The sequence below is a fragment of the Mustela erminea genome, chromosome 11 (genome assembly GCF_009829155.1).
Source record: "Mustela erminea isolate mMusErm1 chromosome 11, mMusErm1.Pri, whole genome shotgun sequence".
Taxonomy (NCBI): Eukaryota; Metazoa; Chordata; class Mammalia; order Carnivora; family Mustelidae; genus Mustela; species Mustela erminea.
Window position 1 is genome coordinate 16,004,792 of NC_045624.1, and position 26,315 is coordinate 16,031,106.

The 26,315-nt window shown below is 45.3% G+C and overlaps 1 protein-coding gene across 2 annotated transcripts in view; it reads left to right on the forward strand.

Annotated features, from left to right (window-relative positions):
• Positions 1-421: 421 nt before the first annotated feature.
• Positions 422-26,315, forward strand: part of PTN (pleiotrophin) — a 101,425-nt gene continuing 75,531 nt past the window's right edge. Inside the window, exon 1 of one of the 2 annotated variants that reach the window (XM_032304973.1) lies at positions 422-710. The gene's annotated coding sequence lies outside the window, so the exon portion shown is untranslated. The remainder of the gene's footprint in view (positions 711-26,315) is intronic. The other variant, XM_032304972.1, reaches the window with a different exon arrangement.

Consider the following 26,315-nt stretch of genomic DNA (forward strand, 5'->3'; position numbering starts at 1 on the left):
CTGGAGCCGGGTGCGGGCGAGGGTGTTGGCGCGTGGGGAGGAAGGAGAAGCTGCTTTTGAAGTCAGGGCTCTTTCATCCCGAATATCATTTAAACAAAACAAAACAAATGTCTGAGGCCATCACTGTATCCTAAAAGGCCATCCGCTCTCCACTTAAGCGATCCTCTCTGTGAAGGCGGGCGCGCACCCACCTAAAGCACAGGTCCGCACCAAGTTAGGAAAAGAAAGGTTGTGCGGGTCCCTGCTCCAAACAAAACACAGTGTCTCCTCTTCCGGCCTCTTGGTTCAAACCCGCGTGCTGGCTCCTGCGGGGAGAGCGGCCCTGGAGACTCCAGCCTTTAATGAGCTTCCCAATCAGCTCGCGAGGGAAAGGCGCGCTCCCTCCCTCGCCCAGCCCGCGTCCTCGCCCTGCCCGCTCCGCTCATCCCTCCCCTTCTCCATTTCCCTTCCGTTCCCTCCCCGGCAGGGCGCAGCGCAGGCCCAGGCTGGAGCAGGCTCCCCGCCCGCCCGTCCCACAGCCCGCCGACCGAGCCGCCGCGCGGAGCCCCAGCCGGAGCGGGGACAGGGGAGCGGGAGCCCGGGGAGGCGCGCTCGCGGACGGAGGGCGCAGCAGGCGCGCGCGGGCAGCGGCCACCGGCACCCGACCGAGCGCACAGCCTCGCCGCGTTCAACAAAGGCAGCCGGAGCGCGCGCGGCGTTTGCAACTCCAAGTAAGTGGGAAGCGGCGCGCCGCTCCGCCGCCGCCCCGGGGCCACTTTCCCTGACCCTCGCCCACCCGCCCGGGGACAGCCGAGGATGGCGCTGCGAGTGGGAGCGGGCTGCCTCCGAAACGGATTCGCTGCGGGGGCCAACTGAGGCATGGGGGGGCGGCGCGGAGGCGGGGGGGAGAGTCGGGTGCGGGAGTCGGGGTGCAGGTAGGTGAGCGGGGGAGAGCAGCGGGGGCCATGCCCTGCGCGCCTCCGCGCCGCGTGCCAGCGGCCCGCGGGGTCCACGCCGGGGCTGCGCGCTCCGGAGGCCCTGCCGTAGGAGGTGTGTCCGCGTCTGGGGGGAAGCCAGAGGCAGGGAGGCGCCCCGGCAAGCGGGGCTCGGCTCCGCGTCCTTTCTCCGCGCCTCCGCCTGCACCTGGGCTTGCGGGCGGCCGCCCGTCCGCTGGCTTTTGTGGGTGCGGTGCCCGGGGGCGGGGGCGGCGGGGGCTGCGCCTCCCAGGGCCGGGGGACGTCGAGAAGCCCTCACCGAGCGGGGACACTCCTCGTCCTGCCCGCCAGCCCGGGAGGGGCTCCGGAAAGGGTCACATCCAAAGTTTAGAAAGACACACCTGAAACCCATCTCGTTTGAATGCGGACTTGAACCACCGCCCCGGACACAGGCCCTTGAACTCTGAGGCTCCCGCACAGAAAGGTGGGGTGTGTTCATTACGAAGTTGCCCGAGTCGTCGTTTCCGAGTTGATGTTTCTAAGAAATGAACGTTTTTAAAGCAAGGAATATACCCACCTCCTTCCTTGGTTCCCATACGAAACCTAAAACTTCCTCTCCTGAACACACACACATACCTCTTTCTCCTTAACAAAAACACACAGAACACACACCTCTCGCTGATACACACTTGGCTGTTAACTCTTTTTCTCTGTTAACAGCTGCTTTCTAAGTTTGGGGATACACTGAAAAAAAAAAATAGGAGTGGCATGGGGGGAGGGGGAAAGGTGGCCGCTGAGGGAGAGTGAACAATGGGCGGGACCTCGAAGTTTCTTTTTAGCATCTTTCCTCTCGGTGGGTTTGTTGGTGTAGCAGCTTGGGAATGGTGGTGTGTGCCCGCGTGCGCCTGCGTGGGAGCCACGGGCCTGGGAGAGGACTGAGATGCTAGTCACCAAGCAGGGCTCTGGGACTAAGAACATCAGGAAGCAGTTTCATGGTCCCGGGCAAATGTGAAGTTTGATGAAACAGTAGAGCCCATTCAGCCCGGCGATCGCTGGGGACTAATTGATATGTGGAGATATTTCAAGGTATTGATAGTGAAACAAAGACGTGTCTCCCAGCACAAAATAAAGCATGCATTTTCCATCTTCATTATATGCCCTTTTAAGTAAATGATGCACTTTAAAGACCAAATGATTAAAAAGCACGCACAGGAAAAAAAAAAAAAAAAAAAAAAGCACGCACAGTCCAGTTAGATTCAAAGGAAATTAGAGCGGGTATTAGCTCTCGTCCTCTTTGGGGCTGTGTGTGCCTTCAGAGTGGTGAGACTTGCACTCACTGAAACTATAGGATGCAATTTTTTTTTTTATTTTATTTAAAAACAAAACAAAAACAAAAACAAAAAAACACCTCCTTCCATTACCCTGTGCTTAAGAAACTTTTGTGCTGGGAGTTCTCTAATTGTGCTTTACGTCTTCTGAAGGTGATCTCCCCCGACCCCCTTCCGTTCCTAGACACCCTTGGGGACAGTTTTCTTCCCACAAGTGAGATCTGTGAGGCGTGCCCACCTGAAGCCATTCAGGACCACAGTAGGCGCTCTCTCTGCTGGTCACGCGTGGATGCAACTGCAATGTGTTTTTTCCTCTCTCTTACTTCCTTTTTTAAAGATATATTTATTTATTTGAGAGAGAGCAAGTGCACGCAAGGGGCAGAGGGAGAGTCTTAAGCAGACTCCACAGGGACCATAGAGTCCCATGCCAGGTTCATTTCCAGGATCCTGAGATCAGGACCTGAGCTGAAACCAAGTGGGGTCCCTGAACCAGCTGAGCCAGGCAGGCGCCCCTCGCATTGTATTTTCCAAGCCAGAGTTGTGTTAATCCCCAATTATCATCCTGTTAATATATAACTTGAATCACCTGATGTTTAAATGAGGCATTATAGAGATTGAGGTTAATTTAACAGTATACAGAGTATAATATAGATTATATAATAATACATAGTTCTGTGGTTTCCTAAACCTCTTTCCAAGATATTTGGAGTAATAAATTTGCCAATTTATTGAGAGCTTCAGTGCACTTTTTTTTTTTTACTCTAGTAAAAAAAAGCCAGTGGCCTTGTGGAATTTTCACAGAACTTGATCATTAGAAATAACCTGAGAGAAATAAGGTCCACAAATAGTTTAATCGCTTTTATCAATAAGATCCATCTTAGAAATGAAATATTTTAGGTTTAAATGCTTTTTCCCCCCCTTTGAAGATACTCTCGCTTTCTCATTTAAATGACCTCTCATGTGGATTCTGATTCTCTTTTTCATATGTGGTTTATTTTTTTTTTTAATTATTACTCTTCAAAATTTTCCCAGGAGACTGAGTTAAGTTGGCTTACTCAAAATGGTGTGTGTGGTTAGCTAATGGCAGATCGCGAATACCAGAAATTAGAATTCAGAATATACATTCAAGTTCTCCACTCCTGCTGTTAATATGGTGGCGTCGGTATATGGGGAACGGTCCTTGACTTCCCTACGGAAGGTAATGTGGTAATGTTTAAACTGAGAGTACCCAGGGCAACCCGAGAGCAAGCGTGGTCCACACCGGAGGGCATGGAGTCTAGTTTAAGGTATGGCTTACTGTGGGGCTCTGGGGGGAGTCCAGGCTTCCCAACTGTGCCCTTCCATTGCCTGGATGCTGAATGGGGCTTCTTCAAACGGTGAAGGCTGCCGTTCTCATGAATAATCAGAACTTCTGTCTCCTCTTGGCACGAGGCCATGCCTTTGCTCTGTGGTAAAATAATATTCAGATACGGATCTTCTCTTTATGAGCTGGGCTGACTTTTTTCCATCCAGAGCCAACCGGCTGGAGTGGCATTCGGGCCACAGCCTGACTTTGGTTCTTCATCCCTGATATTTATGGCCAATGGAAGTTTCCATCCATCGAGCCATTTTTCCACACACTTCATGCCAGTCTTGTATGTGGCAGAGTTCTCCGGGTCTCACGATCTTTCCAGGTTGTCAAATATAACAAGCCTTTTGTTCCGCGCTGTTTTAGTATTTGGTTAAAGAAAAGAGAGAGAGAGGTTAAAATGTCTGTGGTTTAAAAGAGTAGCTATACCATGACATTATCGGAGGGCATTGTGTTTATGGTAACATTGTGGATTCGATTATGTAGATCACATTCACCACAAATCCCTATTTCTTAAGCTCAGGCAAAGAATACAGTCAACAGTTGGTGCTTGAGACAGTTGGAGAAATAAAATTTTAATGTCTTCTACTGGGATTTGTTTGTTAGCCATTTCTTCACAGTAGGTTTAGGTAAAGTGCCATTTCCAAAAAAAGAAAGAAAAGAAGAGAAAAAACCCATCATAATGTGTCTCCTAAAAGCAGAATTCTTAGATTCCTAAGCATCATCCTTAGTTGAAAAAAAAAAGTATATGAATCTTGAAAGACGTTGAGTCATGGTAACTGACACCGACCCTATGCTCTTAATTCTAAGAACCATTCGACAACCAAAATGTCACTGACAAGGCAAATAGCATGCTGTATTCCTAACCTTTTGTTTTCACTTCTTCTAGCTTTAGCACTTCCCCATCCCCCTCCTCTGCTGTCATTCTCGAAGCTCCCTTCTGTTCATCCAGTGCCATCATTTCCCATTTAACAAGTCCCAAGATGTCTTGCCCAATTTCTTCCCTGTATCTAGGGTGGCAAATACGCCTTCACGTACCTATGTATCCGGAAGGGTCGCCCATATCCTGGGATACTTGGAAAGCTGGACCTTTCTAGCTACGATTTTCACATTTTTCTGGCCTGGTTCATTCAAACCTGTTTTCTGGATTGTTTCCCTTCTGACTAAGACCCCGGCCAGGATCAGTTTATGCTTCCGTCACTGAGAGCAGTGTTGACTTCATGCTCCTCTTAGTTCCTGAACTTGAGTGGAGCCGGGATTACTCACCTGCATCCTCCCCATCCCGCCTCCGCAGGAGAAGATTTCTTGCTCCTCTGGTGAGTCAGTTCAACCATAATAAGCAGTTTTTATTATATGTATGCTAGATGCCTAATACTGAGGTAGGCGATGTGATATACTCAAGAAATAAAAAAGTTTCTTTTCTCTAAGGCTTACAGTTTCACAGTTCCGTTTGTATATGGAAATGGTGCTAACTTGTGAAATCCTTTATTACAAATATATTTAAAAGAGATGCCAGACCATGAAAATCCATTTATAGCCCTGCCCCCCATCTCTGGAAAAAAAACACTTGAAAAGTCACAGGTCATTTCATCAAACAAATGACTTTTTACATTTCTTCCTTTCCCTTAACATGCAACAGCATCGTTTGCCAACACTGCTTTCTTATGATTATCTGATTATCTTTTACTGCAGCCTCCCTGACATATTAATTTTTTCCAACTTCCTTGGCCACTCCTCAGCATTTTTTTTCTTCTTTTCTCCTCAACCTCCACATGTGGACATTCATTTCTAAATACTCAGATCAACCCCCGCCACCGCCTCTCCCTCTCTCTCCATATGCTTCAGTATTGATCATGACTCTTTGGGTTTCTACTCCAGTCTTCATGAGAGAGCTCTCAAATCTCTCCATTCTCGGTTGCATTTTGGTGTCACACTTAAAGAAAAAAATTTTTTTTTTTTTAAATGAATACTAAAGGCAATCCTAGTTGGGGAAGGAGACTAAAGCAGAGGACTTCTTTTTATTTTATTCTTAATCCCAACAGACTTCTACACATAATGACTGACCCATTACTTGTCAGGTAGTGTGATAGGGAATACAAAAATAAATAGGCCTTCAAATAGCTTATGGGCTACTCAGTGTATGTGCGAGTACATTAAAAAAACTACAACACGAGTTACAGCAAGATATGTACATACAAAGTTTTTGCCCTAAGCAGTTCCAGCAAAAAAGTGATTAAAAATTTTTTTATGAGAAAAAAGGAAGTTTAACTCAAAAAGGTTAAACGGAGAAGGTGATCATATTTATTTCAAAATTATCACTGTCTTTTGGTTATTTTATTGCCATTTATTCTGGAAGAGAAGTTGACTCTGGGTTCCTTTGTGTTTTCATTTCACATTGGCCATGTCGTGGGGCAGACAGGAAATGACTGAAAGTGACATCTTAGAATTCACTCCGGGTTATTTAGAATAAATGTAATATTAAAGACTTGACACATCACCATAGATGGATTCTTCAGGAAAAGATATACCAGACATGAGATTTTGACTGTCCTTCAGGGGACTGCTATGCACGGAGGAAAAGAAAGCAAATCCTCCATGTCAGCTGTGGAATTTGGATGAAACTGAGTGAGTAGGTTGAAGGCACCAGCGGGGGGGCGTTTCCCTGGCAAATCTGTCCTCTAGGTGGCGCTCTGATTCTGCCCTGCTCTTTTCTCCTCCCCCTCTCCATCAGCCCATCCAAGTGACTTTAACTCTTGCTTTTCCCGGCAGGGTTGACTCTGGAAAAGCTCATCTTTCCCCCGTCATAGTTACTCACCATTCTCAGGAGCTCCATCCCACCCACACCGTGCATCCAGAAAGGCAGGGGCTCTGTCTCATTCATCTCAAGAACCCTAGACTATCAAGCTCCAGACCTCTGAAAATGACCAATAATGTCTGGCAAATGAGTGAAAAAAATAAATGACTCTGAATACCATTCTCTCTGCCTCTCATGCCCCAAAGACCTTGACGATCCGTCCTTTATACGTAATTCCTCTAAACATCACCTGGTGCCAATTTCTGATTTAAATCTGAGCACCCCCATTCTCAGCCTTGAACCTCTATAAGGAAGCCTATCCATCTCTCATTTCTTCACCTCTGTCATTTCACAGGCCATCTAAGCCTGTCAGGTCTCTGGCCCGTCTTCTAATCATACTCCTCCTTGTCCACTTCATGCCCAGAACTTGAAAGGTCTCTGACTCATGGTTGCCTCCATAATGGAGAGAGAAATCTGACTTCCTTCTTCTTTAAGAGACCGTATAATTCAAAGCTACAAGACTGCTCACTTAAAGCCTTCTTTTCATCGTAACTCCAATGCGGCTATAGAACATTTGCTTTTCAGAACTTTTTACATTTATTTTTTAATATTTTTATAACAATTCCACTTAGAGCAGGATTTTTTTTTTCTTTACACTGATACAGCTAAGCTTAGAGAGGTTAAGATGACCCCAGTAAGTGCCATGAAAGTATTAAAACAAAGCTTTTGCGGTGCCTGGTTGGCTCAGTCAGTTAAGCATCTGCCTTCGGCTCAGGTCATGGTCCCAGAGTCCTGGGACCGAGCCCCAAGACATATTCCATGCTCAGCGTGAAGCCTGCTTCTCCCTCTCCCTCTGCCCGCTGCACCCCCTGCTTGTGCTCGCTGTCTCTCTCTCTCTCTTTGACAAATAAATTAATCTTTAAACAAATAAAAATAAAATTTTTAAAATACCTAGTTTGGATATTTTCTTCTCTATATCATAATGCCATTTCGTCCTTTGACTAATTTTTATGCCCCAGTTTCCTCTTATATCAAACCTAAACTCTAAGGTATATATGATAAGAGGCTGAATAACCTGGGGTAGCGGTTCCCTGTCTTCTGTTTATGGAAATAACTAGAATCATGTCTTAGCTTCCGGGTGCCGGGGGCCCAGCCCTACAGATTCTGACTTGAGAGGTGGAATCAAGGAACGCAGACATGTGACAGGCCACCTGGGTATAGAGGACAAAGTAGGCATATTAGCCCTAACAGGCCCATATTTGAGCTCCAAGGTCAAGGAAATCAAGGTAGAAACCACAGTTCTACTTACTGCTAGCTCTGTGACCGTCAGCAGATATCATGGTTTTTCTTCAATGGCCTGACCTCTCATTTTACTGAGAACATGAATACCTCCCTTGTAGTATTGACATGACTGTTAATCTAGAAAATGAACATGAAGCACTGAACCCAGAGTCTGATGGGTAGGGAGTGTTGGATGAAGACAATGAAGGTGCTAATTCCGGGGGCTCAGTGACCCTGCCCGGTGACACGACGCTCCCCATCACTTTTATTTCTCAGGCCCAGGTGGCGTCTCAGCCAGGCAGACAGGTGAGACCTGGGTGAGACCCTTCCGCTGTGCCTCGCACTCTCAGATCATTCTCTGTAAAGACAGCTCCCCAATTCCCTTCCCCTGAAAAGGAACATGCAACCTGTGGTCGTGCTTAAGGCCTGAGGTCTCCAAATCGGGCTGCTGACCTTGGCCTTCCTTGGGGCCTCCAGGAGATCACTGGGCATTCAGGGCCCCCCAGTCCAGGGCAGTCATCCCACTGCTGGCACTGGGGATGCCCGTAAACACATTCTCGGTGATTTCGGCCGCCACCAAGGAAGCATCAGCTCCGGGTGGGAGTCCCCATGAAGCTGCAGAAACCTGATGGTTTCCCTGCAGCTCTGCCTGACATTTGGTAGGGACGGGGCATGTGTCACCGACCCTCCCGAAGCCTCAGGGGATCTTGGCTGTCAGATGGCAGGGAGGCTGGGGATGGCGTCCCTTGCTTTTGCCTTCAGTGATGAAGGTACATCGTGACAGTCTGATGTTTATAAACTGTAAAGTCTTAGGCTGTGTGTGAGCGGCTCGTAATAAAATCTGCGGAACCACTTCTCCTTCCCCGATTCTGCTGCTTGTTGCTGTCCTTTTCCGAGGACGCCTAGAGATCGCTAAAGGTGCCCGAAGGTCGGCTTGACTGGACAAAGAGCACAGGAGGAGAGATGTGTGAAGGTTGTGAAAATATGAAAATCTGAGTCAGAGCTGGGGGATGAGGAGGCAGCAAGAAGACAATCCTAAAACAAGGCTAAATGAAAATGGTTTTGCATTCTTTTACTAAATATTGTATTATAGTTCTTCCTGAGAGTTGTCAGGAGGACATGCCAAATTGTTCAGTCAGTTATGCTCGCTAAATTTAGGTCTTTGCGACTGAAGAGCGACACTGCGCTTACTCCGTAGCAGGTGCTCCTTACGCTGTCACGGGCGTTTCTGTCCCCTGGAGGTCTCCGGGCAACGCAGGCTGTGGTTTAGCAGGCGCCTGGCAGACCTCTCCCACAGTGAGAGCCCAGCTGCTGGCCTGGGGACCTGACTTTGAGCAGCCAGCCACCAGGATTGGGATCCATGAACTTGAGAGAATGGGAGAAGGACCAGAACTCTCCAGGCATGACCTTTCATAGCTTAATACAAACACTGAGGGTCCTGGGCAATAACCCTTCTTGCTGTGCACAAAAACAGCGCATGCCCATACTTCATGTCCAAATATTTACAGTGTTTGGTTTTTCATAAAAGAAATTTGCAATCACCATCTGATTTCCTGCTTGGCTCAACTGAAGACGCTTAGAGTAAGAGGCCCCCTGCCCTGCATGTACCAGTGTCTCCTTCCAGTGTTTTCCCTGGAGAAGGGAGAAGTGATTCATGCCTTAATTTGTCTTAAAAGCGAGTGAGTGAGAAGTGTTTAGGAAACTTCCTTCTTCATATGAAAAGGATATCATATCGTTTGTTTTCTTTGTGCTAGAATATTCTCTTCTTTAGGTTTTGAGTATGATTTTCTTTGATTGTCCCTTCCGTACTGTAACGGAAGTCGAGCAGGTGTCCTCCATCTTGGTGACTTCTGGGAAGACCCTGGGCCTCTGGAGATTCTTGCCGCAGAGCCAGGTTTTGGCAATAAGGAACATATCCCAGTACCGTTCTTGGGTAAAAAAATCTTCACTCAAGCTCAAACAAGGGGAGACCACACACAATTTTAGAACAGTGTTTTCATCCTGGCCTTACTTCTTTGCTAATAATTCAGCTTTTTCTAAACCTTGCCCTGGGAGTCTTGCCCATAATAGCCAAGGGTTATCCCTGAGGTTTTGACAGATCGTGGTCTTCCTGTTGGATCCTAAGAACACTGGAGGGGTTTTAGTGGGCACGTGCCAGGAGGTCCTGTGGGGCGCCCATGGTAAGCCCAAAGTGGCTTCAAAGTAGCTTTGAGGAATTTTAGGCAAGGGTCAGTGTTGTTGTTCAAAAGATATTTTCTACCAAAAAAAAAAAAAAAAAAAAGAAGAAGAAGAAGAAGAAAGAAAGAAAAAATATTACCTTCTTGTGTAATATATTGCAGTATTTCTGTAGGTATGGTCCAAGGCATGTAACTGAGGAAAACTCAACTGTTCTAGGAAGGAAAACAGGTAGTTGATTAGATTATTGTAATAGATTTAGGTACTTAAATTTTGAAAAAAGAGCCTGTCTTCCTATGCACACTTTAAATTTACAGCATCCATTTAACTATTAAGTTCAGTGTCTTTGGCGGTATTCAGAATCTCAGAGCACCGTGCATGTCAGACTTGTGAAAAGGTGGCTTCACTTTAATCATGGGGAAAAAAATGAAGTTTTTCATTATTATATTTGTTATTAGAAAAAGAGAAATACATACCTGAAAAAAAATCATTTTTTCCTCATTCTAGAAAAATTTATCTTTATGGCTTAAGATGCTCAAATTTTTAAAAACTATAAAGAAGAAAAACTCCCTTCGAGTCTTGCTCCAAATAGATGCTGCTATTAACACTCTGATACACATCCACAGCTTTCAGATCTGCTGATGGAACTGTAAGAAATAGTTGAATGAATAATTGCCTGTCTTTTACAAATCAACATTACAATTAATGCATGCTCTACTTTTAATAGCTTTACACCCATTCCTGTGCATTTGTTTTTATGAATTAGGCCAATTAAGATGAAAATTCAGTGTACTTAGCTTGACATGGGGGAATCTGAGTCATTAAAAAAAGCCTAGTCCAATTGGGGAGGGTATGTGCTTTGGTGAGGGCTGTGAAGTGTGTAAACCTGGCGATTCACAGACCTGTACCCCTGGGGATAAAAATATATGTTTATAAAAAATTAAAAATTAAAAATTAAAAAAAAAGATTTTTATATACAATGTTTCAGACTTTAAAAAAAAAAAAAGCCTAGTCCATTACTATTACAGACTCTCCTAATAAAGTTGGAAGTAGAAAAATGAAAGCAAACAAACAAAAGAAGTCTTTGTCACAGCAAAGGATGTACTGTTTAGACGAGAACACTTAATTCCGTGGAACTTCGTGTGTTTCGTGTGTGCCAGTTAAAGGTCAGGCTGAGTAAACAGTGTCTTCCATTCTGACCCCGAGGACCCTTCCAGATACATATAGGGGTGGGGAGGGGGATAAAGTCTCCCCAGGGAAGCCACAGCTGCCAGGACCCATCTAACCCTGTAGCAGCTCCCAGGAGGCTAGGGGCCTTCCAGACTGCTCTGGGGCTGAGGGGCTGGACCCAGAGCCCTGCGTGTGGGTAACCTGCAGGGACAGCAAACCTTTTGAAGCCTGTGGCTCTCTGATGCATTGGCACCCAAAGGGGAGTTGTTTATTTGCTCTGTTGTTATTTGGAATAACTAATGTACAAATGGGCTCAGGTTTAAAGGAGTCCGATCAAATTTGCGTTGGACAACCGCATCGCTGATTGGAGAGGACAGGCAACAGTTACACGCTTTGATTGTCTCTGCCAGTACTGGGAGTCCCACCAACTTGAGCCCGAAATGATTTTTAGCCCTTTTTAAATAGAGGTTTTAGTCTGACAGTTGGGGATCACAGAGTTTGCCCTCTGATATGTGATATCTGGGAATTTGGAGATGCAACTTCAAGGCTGTCATAAATGAATTTGGTTTGGAGAAACAGATCAGAAGCAATTCAGCAGGAGTAAGTGGGTAGAGGTGGATTTCTAACCAGTTTCTCTCAAAATAGATCCGCGTTTCCAAAATCAGCCTTACTCTGGTGTCTAACGTTTTGTCCACTGATGTGCTCTTGCAGGAAGTTAAAATGACAGCGGTTAACTTCAAAGGCTGCAGAACCAACAGACAAAAGAAATGGAAGTGGACTTGGTATTGAGATCTTAGGGAAAATATCCCCAAGCCTGATAGTTGGAAGCCCTGTGCCTGGGGAAAGGAACTTCAGGCCTCCCAGAAAATTCTATCAGAGTTGAGGTTTCCTCCACTGTGGAGGCACCAGTGAGCCCACTGGCTTTGGCGGGGTTTATGAGGAGACTTCTCTGGGCTGGACTGGTCTTGTTTGCTGTCCCAGTCTCCCGGGCTCTGGATGCCTCTATGTATAACGACGCCATGAAGTCAGTCAGGCTCTGGGCAGCAATCCTGGTCCCTCCTTGTTCTTCTCATAGGAAGCTCTTGAAGACCAAACAGTAGCAGCCATGCCAGTGCCTCAAATAGGACCTGAGCGATCTTGGGTACAAGACCGTAAGGTAGTCCATTTGGTCGCTGAGCCCACTCTTCCATAAAGGCACACGTCCTCTAGCCCACTGTTTACATCTGTGTCTTCTCCACCCTGGGGGGTGTGGGGGGGGTGCTGTCAAGAAAAGGGATCAAGGAAGAGCCAGGGAGGCTCCCTTTCATGTCCTGGAGCAAGCAGAATCCTCCAGACCCAGGGCTTGGCTGCACACACGCCATGAGCTTCCTGGGTGGGTTTTGTTCCTTGCCTTTCATCACCAGCTGTAAGATGTAATGTTAAGCATCTTGTTTAAATCGGAAAAAAGTTTAGGCTTGGCCCCGCCTATTAAAAAGTCCAATTTTATGTTGCAGAACAAATTGTTATCCCCTTGTCTTCTTCTTTCCTCCAACTGACCTCTTCCTTATCTGATTTCCAAGTCCATGCTGAGGCATGGCTGGGTCTCTTATCATGCACTAGAACTTGAGCAATAGTTGAAAACCAGTGCAGAATCAGGGGAAAGTGTAACTTCTCTTTGTACTGGAGTTTGAATATAATCTTAGGTGGAGAAGATCAGCTTAAGTACCAGAGGCTGTTTTTCTCAAAGGGGAGTGGATTTCTTGGCTTATCTAGTGTGATAAGCAATTGCTTATCTCTATTCTTGGTGCATTTTGAGCAAAATCATGCTCTGTCCCTTGAGAGTGTTAAATATTTGTATCTGTTAGGACTCAGGATGCTGCAGTGAGGTCGGGATGATGGTATTCGTGCAGGGAGGCGGGGAAGCTGGGAACTGGAGGAGGTAACAGCAGGGGCGGTCAAGTGCAGACCAGTTAGTAAGGCTTTAAGGAGCAAGTGACCACATTCTCCCAGTGGACGCAAAGGGAGCAACTCCGGGACTGTGGCTTATTAGATAAGATTGACTTTTACTGAAATAAGGGTGAATGCATCCCCCCAGGAGCACCAGCTAAACTGAGGGACACTTGAGGTACATGCTAGCAAGGATCAGGGACACCACTAATGACTGGCGATTCTTGAAGCAAATCTGCAGATATTAGGACACATTCCTCTAGCTAACATCCGATACTGGTTCTGTTTGTAGATCTCCATAGGAAGAGGCTTCCATTTTTTTTTTAAAGCTTTAACTTATTATTTTATAGAGAGAGCGTGTGTGCAGGCACACACGAGTGGGGAGCTGGGGACAGAGGGGGAGGGAGAGAGAGAATCCCAAGCAGACTCCTTGCTGGGCGTGGAGCCTGACTCAGGGCTCCATCTCGCAACCCTGAGATCGTGGCCTGAGCTGAAATCAAGAGTCGGATGCTTCCCCGACCGAGCCCCCCAGGCGCCTTTGAAGATGCTTCAGTTGTTCAATCATTTTGGATTGTTGGTCCTTCGTATTTAACAGAAATCTTTGCATTAGGTCTGAGTTTCAGTGGTCATGCGTCTTGTCACTGAAGCTCATCCTTCTAAACTCTGTTGCTGGGTAATCATTTCTGGTTCTTTCTCTTTGTCGCTGCCCAGGTCTATGCCCTGGCATAGAGCCAGCTGCTCAATTCACATTTGTTGCTGCATAGCATTAGGATAACATTTTACCTCGTTTCTACCCCCCACGCGCTCCCTCCACCAGCCCTGGCAAGACTGAATATTACTTGGCTGCCCTCGCCACAAACTGTGACCTGAGCAGTCGTTTTCCTTGGCATCTCCAGCTTTTCTTCTCCACTCGGTTCTTCGTCCTCAGGGATATTTCCGTTATCAATGTTCCGACACCCAGAGGCCTGCCGTCTGCTGTTCTCTGAAGACCTCTTGTATCCAGGCTTCACGCTGGCCACTGGCATCCCTTGCTACCCTTGATGTGCTCTGGGGACACATGGCGATCTGTCAAGTTCGGGACCTGCCAGCACCTCTGGGGTGCTGTTTCTAGGAACTTTCCAGGGCCAGACTTTGTCCCTTATCATCAGCAACTTTGAGAAGCGACAGACCTTGCTCGCTTTTTTGTGTGATTTCCTCCCCTTTCTCCTTTCAGAGCACCACCCATCGGCTCAAAGAATGCTATCTACTGTCTGTCAGGTGCTTTCTCTGTGTGGGACACAAGGCGGGAACTTGACATTCAGTTCCAGATTAAATGTTCCCAAAAGCCTTGGGGGAAAAAGACTGTTTTGCTTCTTAGAGATGAGGAAACTGAGTCTTAGGATGGTGAAGTAATTTGTCCGAGATCACAAGCTAGAGGTAGAACTAAGATTGTGGTCCAAGTAGTTCTGACCACAAAGGTCTTCAGCCGCATGCTGGCGCCCCCCCCCCCCCCCCCCCCCCCCCCCGTTCCATGACAAGGGTCCTGTGAGTATCTGAAGAGGTTTTGGTTCAACATTCCCCTCTTTCCTCTGGCCAGGGCCCAGAAATACGATCTTGCACTGGATAATTTATATCTACCTCCCTCTGATCGGGAGAATACCCTCCCTCGGTAAAAGAATTCTGCCATTAGGCTAGACCTCTTTGGCTGCATATTTTCATGCATTGGTTCATTTTCCATGGTCTCCTCAAGAGTCACTTGGCCTGGAATGGTGGTTCAAGGGGCTAGTGCTGAGGAAGGGACCGGGGAGCACAGGCAGGAGGGTGTCCTGGAGACGCTCCCTCTGGGCCTGCGGCCTGCTATCACCTGACTAAATTGTTTGTGGGAGTGCTGTGTTCCAGCCCTGGGGGAGGCCACAATGCCGTGTTTGTTTGTGTATGAGAGGCTCTGGCTTTGATTAGCGGCTAGTTCCAGTGCAGCTGAACATACAATAGGGACCAAAAGGATGGGGGTGGGGGGGAACCCTGCTGCAATTTCCCATTGGAAAGCATTCCCTGTCAAGCTTGGACATCCAACAGTGGGGCCCAGATGGACAGAGGCTGGGAAAGGTTAGGCGATGGATTCTCCATGCCCCGCGGCCTGTTGTGGGGGACGAAGTGTCGAGCCCTGTGCCCCTCCGTGTCTTTCACGATTAAGGTCTAAGACTGCTATATTGATGTGGTTTGATGCAGGGCAAAGCCTGGGGGTGGGGGGGGGGCTGAAGAGCAGGAAGGGGTCCCGAAGTCACAAGGGCTGGCACGAAAATGGTGGGAAGGGTGCACCTGTCTTAAAGGGCCAGTCACACAGTATGAATTAAAAAAAAAAAGGCATTTCTTTGGTCGTGTGGACAAAGTAAGACAAACTGTGACTGTAATTTTATCAAAGAAGTACGAAGTTCTTATTTTGTAACAGCGGCAGAGTTGGTCATTTTGTAACAAATGAATACTAGAATTTTATTCTCATGAAATTCAATTTTGTGTCGTAAGCCCCCTATCTATGGGTAGCTGAATAAGAAGATATCTGCCCGAATTACAGACCCCCCGATATATTCTTAGAGGAGTATTCCATTCAGTGAGAATTTTTAGCCAGTAGAATGTCTGTCTGAGACACAGCATGTTACGGAGGGATACTATCCTTTATCTCAGACTGGCAGTCCCTTGTCTGGGTCCTCCTAAGAGGGGCACAGCAGACTTGTAGTTAGAAAACCATACAGTATAGCATATGATGAATTGGTAAAAGAAGAGTTTGATCAAGTTCCCTAGAGGAAGAGAGTGCTGTGGTCTGCAGGGGCAAAGTGGGGCTGCTGGAGGACGTAGGATTTGCAAAAAGAGTGCTGTTGAGTGTGGGAGAAGGGCAGGCTGAGTGGGGGGAGTATCGGGACAGCCAAGGAGGTGACAAAATTAAGATACAGAGGACCGATTGCAGACGGGTCCAATGTGTGCACACAGTAGGTGGCCAGAGGACCACAGTTAGGAGCAGAAAAAAGTGTAGGGCAGCAAGAGCCCTGAATGCAAGCTAATGTGCTTGAATTGCACTGTGTTAGGCAGAAAGGACTCACTGGAGGTTCTCCACCAGTAAGGAAGGGGAAAAAATGTAGTAGAGTATAAGAAAGATGATTTTTAGAAAAGCAGTAGATTAGAGGTGGAGAGAATCCATTAGGTGTTGAAAAATAATCCTCTGCGTACCATCCCTGCCCCTCAAAGATCAAAGCCCTGGATCTTTCCACATTCTAGAAATCCTGTTCATGCTTCAGTGCTTTGTTAAATACCACCTCCTCCAAGAAAATCGTCTCCACTGCCCCAGCTGAAATGAATACTTCTTTCTCTGTTCCCCAGCTTTCAGCGATTTCTCTTCTAATTTTCATTCATTGCTTCAAAGACATGCAATGGACACCGTGTCCCGAGCTCCGTATTAAGTGCTAGGAATGCAGAGATGAATGCGACCCGTCTGTGTCTTCACATCCCACTGTCTGGCTGGGGGCCAGACACATCTATCCTTGGAGTGTCCGTGCAGGGATCAAGATAGGCACTTCAGAAAGTCCTTTGGAGAGACACCGAAGTCCGCTGACCCTGGATTCAAAACTGGCTTCTTGGCGATCATGTCTCCTGACTTGTGTTTAAAGCTTGATTAAGATCAGAGAGAAAGGGGACATTGTAGGTAGGGACAATAGTGTAAGTCCTGATTTTATTCTTGTCTTGAACAGTTACTTTAAATGACTTTCTTTTCCTTACTTATCTTTGGAGCTCTTCGCCCAGTGCTTGGGCACAATACCGAATGAATCAATTCTGATGCGTTAGTGTAACGAGGTACTTGGGAGGGATCCTTTCCAGAGACACTATGAAGGAAAAGAAAAGCCATCTGAAACCTAGATGTGAGGTTGGAAGGTGGGTATTTGAAGGATGGTTGGAAAATGGAATGTTGAAGTTGACCAGTTTGGGAGAATTCTGGTGTTGCGGATAGAAAGACGACATCTAGAGAAAGGGCTGATTTGGGGGAAGAAGCGGATGTCCTTGGACTGAAGAAAATGTGGCAAGACGGGATTATCCTCAGACCTGAACGTGAGCTGGACCCACATATCCCACATGTCTCTGAATTTTGGGGGGAATCCTTAGTGTCTAGGGAGGCCCTTTGAGGAGCACGAGCTCCAGGCGTGTCTCACGGGGTCAGTGGAAACCAGGCTCCTTCCTGTACCTTCTGCCCCAGGAGGTCTTGCTACTCCGGCTACAATGAGGTAAGACAACATGAACAGTTTTATTTTCTGGGGAATATTTTTTGTTCCTTTGCTCCTTGCTTTAAATCTGCCTCAGATGTCGGCTTCGAGAAAGCTCTGTAATCAGGTCTGGGCATTTCATATGGAATGGTTTGAAGCCACTTCTTCTAAAAGAGGTTGGTTGTTCTCCAAGAGCCTTCTGTAATTTGAGTAACCACATTGGAGATGAGCACCAGTCGCTCCCAGTGAGATGCCTGCTCTTTCCCTAAAAGGGTTCATTTTCCTTTCCTCAAATGAATGATCTCGTGCCAGTTGTGGGTAGAGTCACCACTTGGGCAGCCCGTTGAAGAAAGTAGTTACTCATGATGCGCAACAGCAGAGTAACAATGAAGCCAGAATGTTCTGGCTCCACAAATTTTGATGAAAATTACGTGCAGAAAAAGAAGAGCCGGGCCCTCAAAGAGAAAAAGGTTCTTGTGTTCTTTGTTGAAAGAGCTCCTGTGTAGGGGGGATGTTTTGTACCAAGATGGCTTCTTTGCTGTCCTCAGTCAGCAGGCTTCCTCCACACATCCTGCTGGGATAGGAACACTCTCCCTTCCTTTTTTGGCGTCTTCTTCATCCAACCCTGGGGATCTTCTTCTCGGTGAAGGCAGAGTAGAGGTAAATGGATAGTTTTCGTTTTTCTGCTTTAAAAATTATCTTTGCAGCTTTACTAAAAGAAAAGAAAGCTCAGGGAGTTGCAGTTGTCTGGTTTCCAGTCCAATTTGAGTCAGGAGAGGCAGGAAATGTCCTGGGGACAGAGATTAGACAAGATATTTTCCAAGAAAGCCATTTAGCCCTGCATATATTATGCTTAAAATTGTTCCAGCTTTGACGTTAATCTGCAGATTCTGGGCCAGGTAACCTGGGGCTTCTTGGGGTAAAATTTTGTGATTTCATGGAGATGTTGCCTCGTCTGGTACCCTTTGACTGATCAGTAAGCTTCTGCCAAGATGAGCCAACTATATTACAATTAAGAATCTTTTATCTGCAGATACCCCACTTGATTTAAAAAAAAAACAAAACAAAAAAAAAAAACTTACCCTTTAGGCTTCTCTGTAATGAAGCTAACAACTAATAACCAGATAATGTTTTACCCTTTGCAATTTGCTTTCATAGGTCCTATCTCATTTTGTCCTCAGACCAGTTGTATGAGATCAGATGTAATATTTTTACGCATTGGGGCATCTTGGGTGGCTCAGTGGGTTAAGCATCCAACTCTTGATTTCGGCTCAGGTCATGATCTCAGGGTTGTGAGATTGATCCCCAAGTCAGGCTCCACACCCATCATGGAGTCTCTTGAATTCTCTCTCTCTCCCTCTGCCCCTTCCCCCAAACTCACTCTCTCAAAATAAATAAATATTTTAGAAAAGACTTTTACCCCTTACACAGATGAAGAAAAGGAGGGTCTAGGAAGGGGAAGTCTTGTCCAAAGTTTGTTCAAGAAGGAAGAATTGGTGTTGCCTCATCCACCTCATATGAGAATGGGGGGAGTTATAATCTGTGGAAGTATTTTGAAAAAAAAAAAAAAAGAAAGAAAAAATTCAAAGACATTTGGTATTCTGTTCTTTGCAGTGTGTAGGTTCTTTGGCTTAAAACACTGGCAAATTACCCAATGTTTCGTGAAGAACAGTTCCCCTGCATTTGAATCCCATGGGGTTGCCATCTAAAAGTGCCTTCTCCTCCACCTGTGAAGTCAGAACCTTTACGTGAGGGCTTAGGAATGGCAATTTTTAGCCAGACCATTTCATACTCAGTAAGTTTGAGAGAGTGTGTGTGTGTGTGTGTGTGTGTGTGTGTGTGTGATCTTTTCACCATATGTCTATTGAGAATATGGTCCTTTATGATGCTGGCTGTCCTCCAGAAATTATTGGAAATAGATTCTAAGTTCTAGAACAGACTTTAAGACTGGCTAACTTCATATTTTAAGTAAATCATTTGAAGTTTGCAGGCTTTCATGTTCTTAACTGTAAAATAACAGGGCTTAACTGAAGGATCGCTAAGCCACCCTCAAGCTCTAGGATTCAGTGTCTATGCTCTTGCCAGACTTAGGTTCCTGAGACTTTGCGCTCCCCCCATGGAATAGGCTGCGTGTGTTTAAGTCTGTGGTTCGTAAATTGGGGTTCCTTATCTGCAGCATCCGGTACCTGGGAACTTCCTAAAAATGCTCCTTCTCAGCTACCACCTCAAGCCTACAAACTCAGAAACTCAAGAGGGTGGGGTAGCACTCAGAGGGTGCCATAAGTTAATAAGCCCTACAGGAGATCATAACACAGGATCAAGTTCAAGACCACCAGTGTAAGCCTTTTTGATCCTGACCAGTAAATGCAAATCTTTTGCTCTGTAATTACATTTTGTTTTTCCGGGAGCTCTGACTACATGCTGCTGTCTGTTTCTCAGGAAAAGATAGTAAGAAAAGTAAAATCTCTCTATTTATAATCCAAGACTTCTGAGGGTAAAACCCCAATTTCCCATATTTCTAAAGTAGCTTCTTCCATCCATAGAGGTATTTGGAGGTTACAGGAAAGCTTGGCAGAGCAATGAAATTTGCAATGAAAAGCACTTCTTACTTTACATGGTTCCAGTTTGCCTGAATTGTGGTTATTGCAGGTTAGTTAATTAACCCTCATCCCCCAATAATGTGGTTTAGATTTTAGCATATTGACCATAAGTAATTGTACACAGGACAGAGTTCACTCCAGGTAGTCAGTCTGCACATCACAGCATAACTAACAGATGTGCCTTCTAATTGGTGACCGAGCACATCACTTCTTTGATCATCTGTATGCACTGGTCACCTTGTGTCTGTTGTTCATGCTCTGCGAAGAGAGCAAAGAAGGTTGTCTTCTTGCCTTCTAGAAGGTCTCCCAGAATAAGCCTACATGACATTTTCCAAAAATGGGTAATTAAAAGAAGAAATTGGCCAATAACGTTGAAAGTGTGGGCAAGACATGGGCGTGATTTACTGCTGGACGTGAAATTGAAATGAAACCCAAATGGACATAGGAAAGGGCGGGGAGTGGGAAATTGGACACATGGCCATTTTTGAGAGGCTGCTCATACGCAGCTAAGGGCATGTGGTGAACACAAACTTGACATAAATGAGGCAGGCAGAGAAGACAAAGAGGAGGAAAATGTGCCAAAGTGATTGACGCCGGCCAAAAACTCGCTTGAATGGAATTCTCAAGTGTACGCTCAGACTTGAAAACCTAAAGAATGAAAGAATAAAATAATCTCCGCTTAGAAAGGCGTAGGCGTTTGCCAAGGCGTAGGAAAGATGTTTGCTCTGCATTGTGATTTGCACAATGAGAAAAGGAAAGCAGACTCTGCAGAAGATTCTTGATAACTGTTTTATAAAAACAGTGATGAAACCCTTTAAGTTTCAATATTTCTAACATTGTAAATGACAGTATGCTATTAGTTGTTAGTTTTCCTGTCTTTTTTTAATTTCTCCGTGCATTTATAACTGACAGAGTTTTGAATGATTTGGTGAACAATTTTCCAAGTTGAAGGAACGGTCATAATTTTTCCAAATGATTATTAAGGTTGCTTTGCCCGGTTTCAGTCTGTATGCCCATTTTTACGTGAGCAGTACTGGGCAAGGCCATGACCACCTGTGTGTGTCTGTGTGTGTGTCATTTCCGAACAGCAACTATGAGATGATGCAGTTCGTGTTTTTACAATAGAATAGCGGTCACCACCTGAAAACATCCGTTTATTTGCTTCTCCAGTATTTATAGGATGCTCCCATACTCCTCTTAGCATCCTTGCAAAACAGAGGTGAAAAGATCAGAAGTGCCTGCTTTCCCTGAGCTATCATTCTGCATAAATGAAGAACCAAATAAGCAGATGGAATTTCAGTTAGTGTTGGGGTTAGGAAGAAAATCAAAGAGGGGAATGAGACACATTATGAAGGTGCCTGGGCTGGGGAAGGAGGGTGTCAAGGGAGACCAATTTAGTTTCTACCACAGGCTGTCCCGGGGTGGGGATAAAACTACTGTTATATTTTATCTCCTTCAGTTTCGGTGACAAAGTCCAAACTTCTTACTCTGCGGTATAATATCTTTATGAAAATCAAATAGTTATTAATAATAAACATACTGTTTTACTTAGCCTAGTCATGTGTGGCCTCTTTTAAGTAAAACAAAAAACCAAATCATAAATCTGTAAATAGAGCCTTAATTCAAAACTATGAAATTTTTTTCTTGCATAACTTAAACATTAAACAATATTTTATTTTTGCTGATTACCTATATTGAAATCTGGGATCCTGTGTTTGAATTCCAAAGGCTATGACTATACTGCAACTGAGAAACAGAGCTTAAGTAGTGTTTAGACAAGAAGAGGAAACCATATTCTGATGTTCTTTAAAAAAAAGAAGAAGAAGAATCCCTGAAGCTTTAGCCTAGATGAAATGGATGCATTCCTGGAAACCTATAAACTTCCAAAACTGAATCAGGAAGAAACTGACAACCTGAACAGACCAATATCTAGCAATGGGATTGAAGCAGTGATCAAAAACCTCCCAAAAAACAAGAGCCCCGGACCTTCTCCTGAAGTTGTTTCAAAAAATAGAAACAGAAGGAAAACTTCCAGACTCTTTCCACGAAGCCAGCATTACCCTGATCCCCAAACTAGGCAAAGACCCCAACAAAAAGGAGGATTTCAGACTAATATCCCTGAGGAATATGGATGCCAAGATTCTCAGCAAGATCCTAGCTAATAGGATCCAACAGTACATTAAAAAGATTATCCACCACGACCAGGTGGGATTTATCCATGGCATGCAAGGGTGGTCCAACAATCACAAATCAATCAATGTGATAGAACAAGTCAGTAAGAGAAGAGAAGCCACATGGTCCTCTCAATTGATGCAGAAAAAGCATCTGACAAGATACAGCATCCGTTCCTGATTAAAATTCTTCAAAGTATGGGGATAGAGGGAACATTCCTCAACTTCATAAAATCTATCTATGAAAAACCCACAGTGAATATCATCCTCAGTCGGGAAAAGCTGACGGCCTTCCCTCTGAGATCAGGAACACAACAAGGATGTCCAGTCTCGCCACTCTTGTTCAACATAGTACTAGAAGTCCTAGCAATAGCAATCAGACAACAAAGAGAAATAAAAGGTATCCAAATTGGTGGGTATGTGCTATGTTGAGTGCTGCTAAGTGTGTAAGCCTAACGAGTCACAGACCTGTACCCCTAGGGCTAATAATACATTATATGTTAATAAAAAAAAAGTATTCAGATTGGCAAAGAAGAAGTCAAACTCTCTCTCTTTGCAGATGACGTAATACTTTATATGGAAAACCGAAAGGACTCCTCCCCTAAACTACTAGAACTCATACAGCAATTTGGTAATGTGGCAGGATACAAAATCAATGCACAGAAATCAGTTGCTTTCTTCTGAAAATATAAGAAAGGGGAGTTTGAGAATTGATTCCATTTACCATAACATCAAGAACCATAAGATACCTGGGAATATACCTAACCAAAAGAAGTAAAGGATCTGTACTCAAGGAACTACAGAACACTCATGAAAGAAATACAAGAAAACACAAAAAGATGGAAGACCATTCCATGCTCATGCATCGGAAGAATAAACATTGTTAAAATGTCTGTACCGCCTAGAGCAATCTATACTTTCAGTGCCATCCCAATCAAAATTCTACCTGCATTTTTCAAAGAGCTGGAACAAACAATCCTAAAATTTGTGGAATCAGAATAGACCCCGAGTTGCTAAGGAAATGTTGAAAAAGAAAAAACTGGGGGCATCACGTTGCCTGATTTCAAGCTTTACTACAAAGCTGTGATCACCAAGACAGCATGGTACTGGCACAAAATCAGACACAGAGACCACTGAAGCTTTAGTCAGTATCTAGCAAAGATAATACTATTATAGAGACATCACAAATCCATGTATTTAATATCTTTTATCACCTATCATCTAGGAATTTGGCATCAATGATAAAACATTATTGATAAGAGAAACCTTGCCACTGTTACCATATGAATATATACAGAGAGAATATAGAGAGAACCTATAGAGAGATAAAATATATTGAGAATATATACCATATATAACATATCTATTTTTTTTACCAGTTAGAGAAAGAAAAATCTATATAAAAATACGTGGTTAAAAACTATTTTGAAGCTAAACAGAAAGAAAAATCTATATAAAAATACGTGGTTAAAAACTATTTTGAAGCTAAATTTTTAATCCATATTTGGATTAAAGGATTTTCTTTGGACAAAATAAACGTGTCTTTGATTCTTAGTCAAGCTGGGAGCAGGTAGAAAGCCTGCCCTGAAGCCAGTTGGATGAGCGCTGTGAATCGTGGCATTGGATGTGTGTGTGGGGGTGGGGGACTGTGGCATCAGTGAGGAGCATCTCTGCTGGCTCCCATAATTCAGCACTATCCGGAGCTTGGAAGCTAGGCTGGCAATAGCCAGGGAGGCCTACCAGCTGTTGGATTGTTTCCTTAACTGCCCATTAGCTTAGATGCTCTGAACACCTGTGGACTCAAAGGGCCTCGATGAATGGCTCATCACAGAGCCACAGCACATACCCTTTACCTCAGCTTCCTTTGAGTCTGTGAAAAATAATGCCCGAAGTTTAAGCACAGAAGGTTCTCCTAATCCTAGCTTGCTCTGTAAGATGAATGGCCACATCATGACCTCCAGCGAGGAATGGCGAGGTCTCCCGTGGGACAGGCTGGCGATAGGGCTGAAGGACCAGAGAAGCCAGGGTGCTGGTGTGCGTAAAGCTGCTGCTGTTAGGAATAAATTTTGATTGACAAGCTCAGGTCGGAAAATCAAGAGAGAGTGTAGAGTGCAAATCTGAAGAAAAAAAAAAAAAAAAACCACTGTGTCATAAAAGTTTGCTTGCTTCTATTCATTATCTGGCGTCATATTTCTTTTTATAGGACTCCCCATGTGTGTATTAACTCTTTATCCTGTTTAAACATCTTCCAGAGGTATTTTTCTCCCTTTCTTTCTCTACTACAGCTTTAAGTCCGAGAAGGAGCGAACGTGGTTGTCATCTTCATAATAAATACTTATTTATTGATACAGAGACAGGTGTTAAACTCAGAGAGAATAGCACTGTGAAACTTCCTAGAAGTATGAAATGAGTTGATAAATTGAGTACAGCGGATAGGATAGTTAGGAAATGAGAACCACATTTTTAATTTGACGCTAAAATGTTCGAGAAAGATTTTATGCGCCAATGTGTGGCTCTTAATTTTCTATCAGGCAAGTGAGTGAGCACGAGGAAGGGTGTTGGGGTGCAGGGTTGAGTGTCAGTGAGTGATGAGTAGAAAGAGAAAATACAGGACAATTTTGTTCTCCGTGGCATGAAATACTAATAATAAAGGGATGATTCTCAGAAGATGTCATTTAAATACGAATGTATAGGTGTGTGTCTTGCAAGCGTGCAAGCACATAGTGGGTATACATGTGGTATGCAAGGGAATTTCAGAGCTAGAAAGAGGGAAGCATTTGTTTTCTGCCCCTTAGAGAGTCGTAGGTACCCGGACGTGTGGATTCTCAGTGGGTGGGATGTGTGTTCAGGGGGCCTGTCCAGGCAGCGAGGAGTACTGAGTACAGACTGGAAATGGCCCAGACCATCTTCACAGTCCTTTTGACCTTTTGATGTCACTGAAGTCCTACCCTACATATAGAAAGATACAATGTCACTGAGCCCCAGCAAACCTGGAGAGACCGGAGAACAGGCCCCACGCCCTTCCCACTTTCCGGTGACATAAGCCTTGTGTCCAGCCTCTGGGGCCTGCAGTCTTGGCAGCTTGTCCCCCTCCTTATCGGTGCAGGTTTGAATACTCTTTATGGATGCCAACAGGACAGTCTCAGGTCTCAGTCTGATTCTGATAAAATGGCAAACAAAACCCTCTAGGGGAAGAATCCAGAGTTTTCCATTTCAGTGACTACGGAGGAAGCTGAAGAGCTAAGGAAAAAAAAAAAAAAAGGCTTGCAAGCTTTTGGAGGAGGGTCACTGCTGTCTTGGTGAAATAACGAAGAGATATTTGTCTCAGTCCCGTGGGCCTTGCTTCAATGTCAGGTTTTAAGAAGGAACTCAAAAGAGAGAGCTCGGGTTATGGGTATTCAAGTCATGCCCTCTTCAGAGGCTTCAGCCTGCAAAGAAGCGGAAGGGAGGAAACGCCAGTCTATCCTTTATGCGTCGGACTTCTGAGAATCCTCACCGTAATTCAGTAAGGTGGGAAGCAGTTGATCCCATTTTACAGACGAGAAAGTTGAGGCTGAGCGCTGGTTAGTGAAATGCACATGGTCTTCGGGTTAGGAGGGGAGGCAGGTGTGGGCGTGGCTCTGGAACACAGGTGGTCAGCAGTCATGTGGTCTCTGTACCACCCGTAGCGTAGACGTTAGTCGGGGACAGATATGCAGGGCAGAAAGGTCTCCCTTTCGTGACGTGAAAGGAGAGAGAGACGTGACACTAGTCACTCACGTGCCAGAGAACAAACCAACTTGGTGCTGGTGGCGGGAAGGTTGTTTTGGGCATCAGAGGCTCTGCTTCTGCCTTCACTCCCCTTCCTGAGGGGGTCTTGTCCCATTTTATCCATAAGGAAAATGGCAGTTCAGAAAAGGCAGGTCGATTTCTCAGTCACCGGGCAGTATGTGGCGAAGGTTAGATTTTTGAGCGCTGGTCGTCTGACACCAGAGTCCCCGCTCTGTTTCCAGCCTCGGGGTGACTGGAAGCCGACACGGGACAGGCGGCGGAGGAGGGACACGCCCTCCAGAAACACCCGCGGCCCTTCGTTCACCCACTTACTCCTTTGGGGCACACGCATCTGTGTGTCAGGTCTCTGGAAAGGAATGCAAAGTTAAATGAGGCGTAGAACCTAACATTTGTTGTCTTAGAGTTATGTCTGATGAGCCCAGAGGATATAAAAATCAATACTTACTGTGGAGTCACATGTGATAACTTGCCATCTAGAAGAACCGGTGGACTTCTCCGTGGCTTTCCTATTGTTGGAAGTGCCTGGAGTTGCTGAAATGGGGAAGGACGAGGTGCTGAAATTCTTGGCTCATGGCAGACCTTCATCTCTAGGCTCTCGGCCATTAGATTAC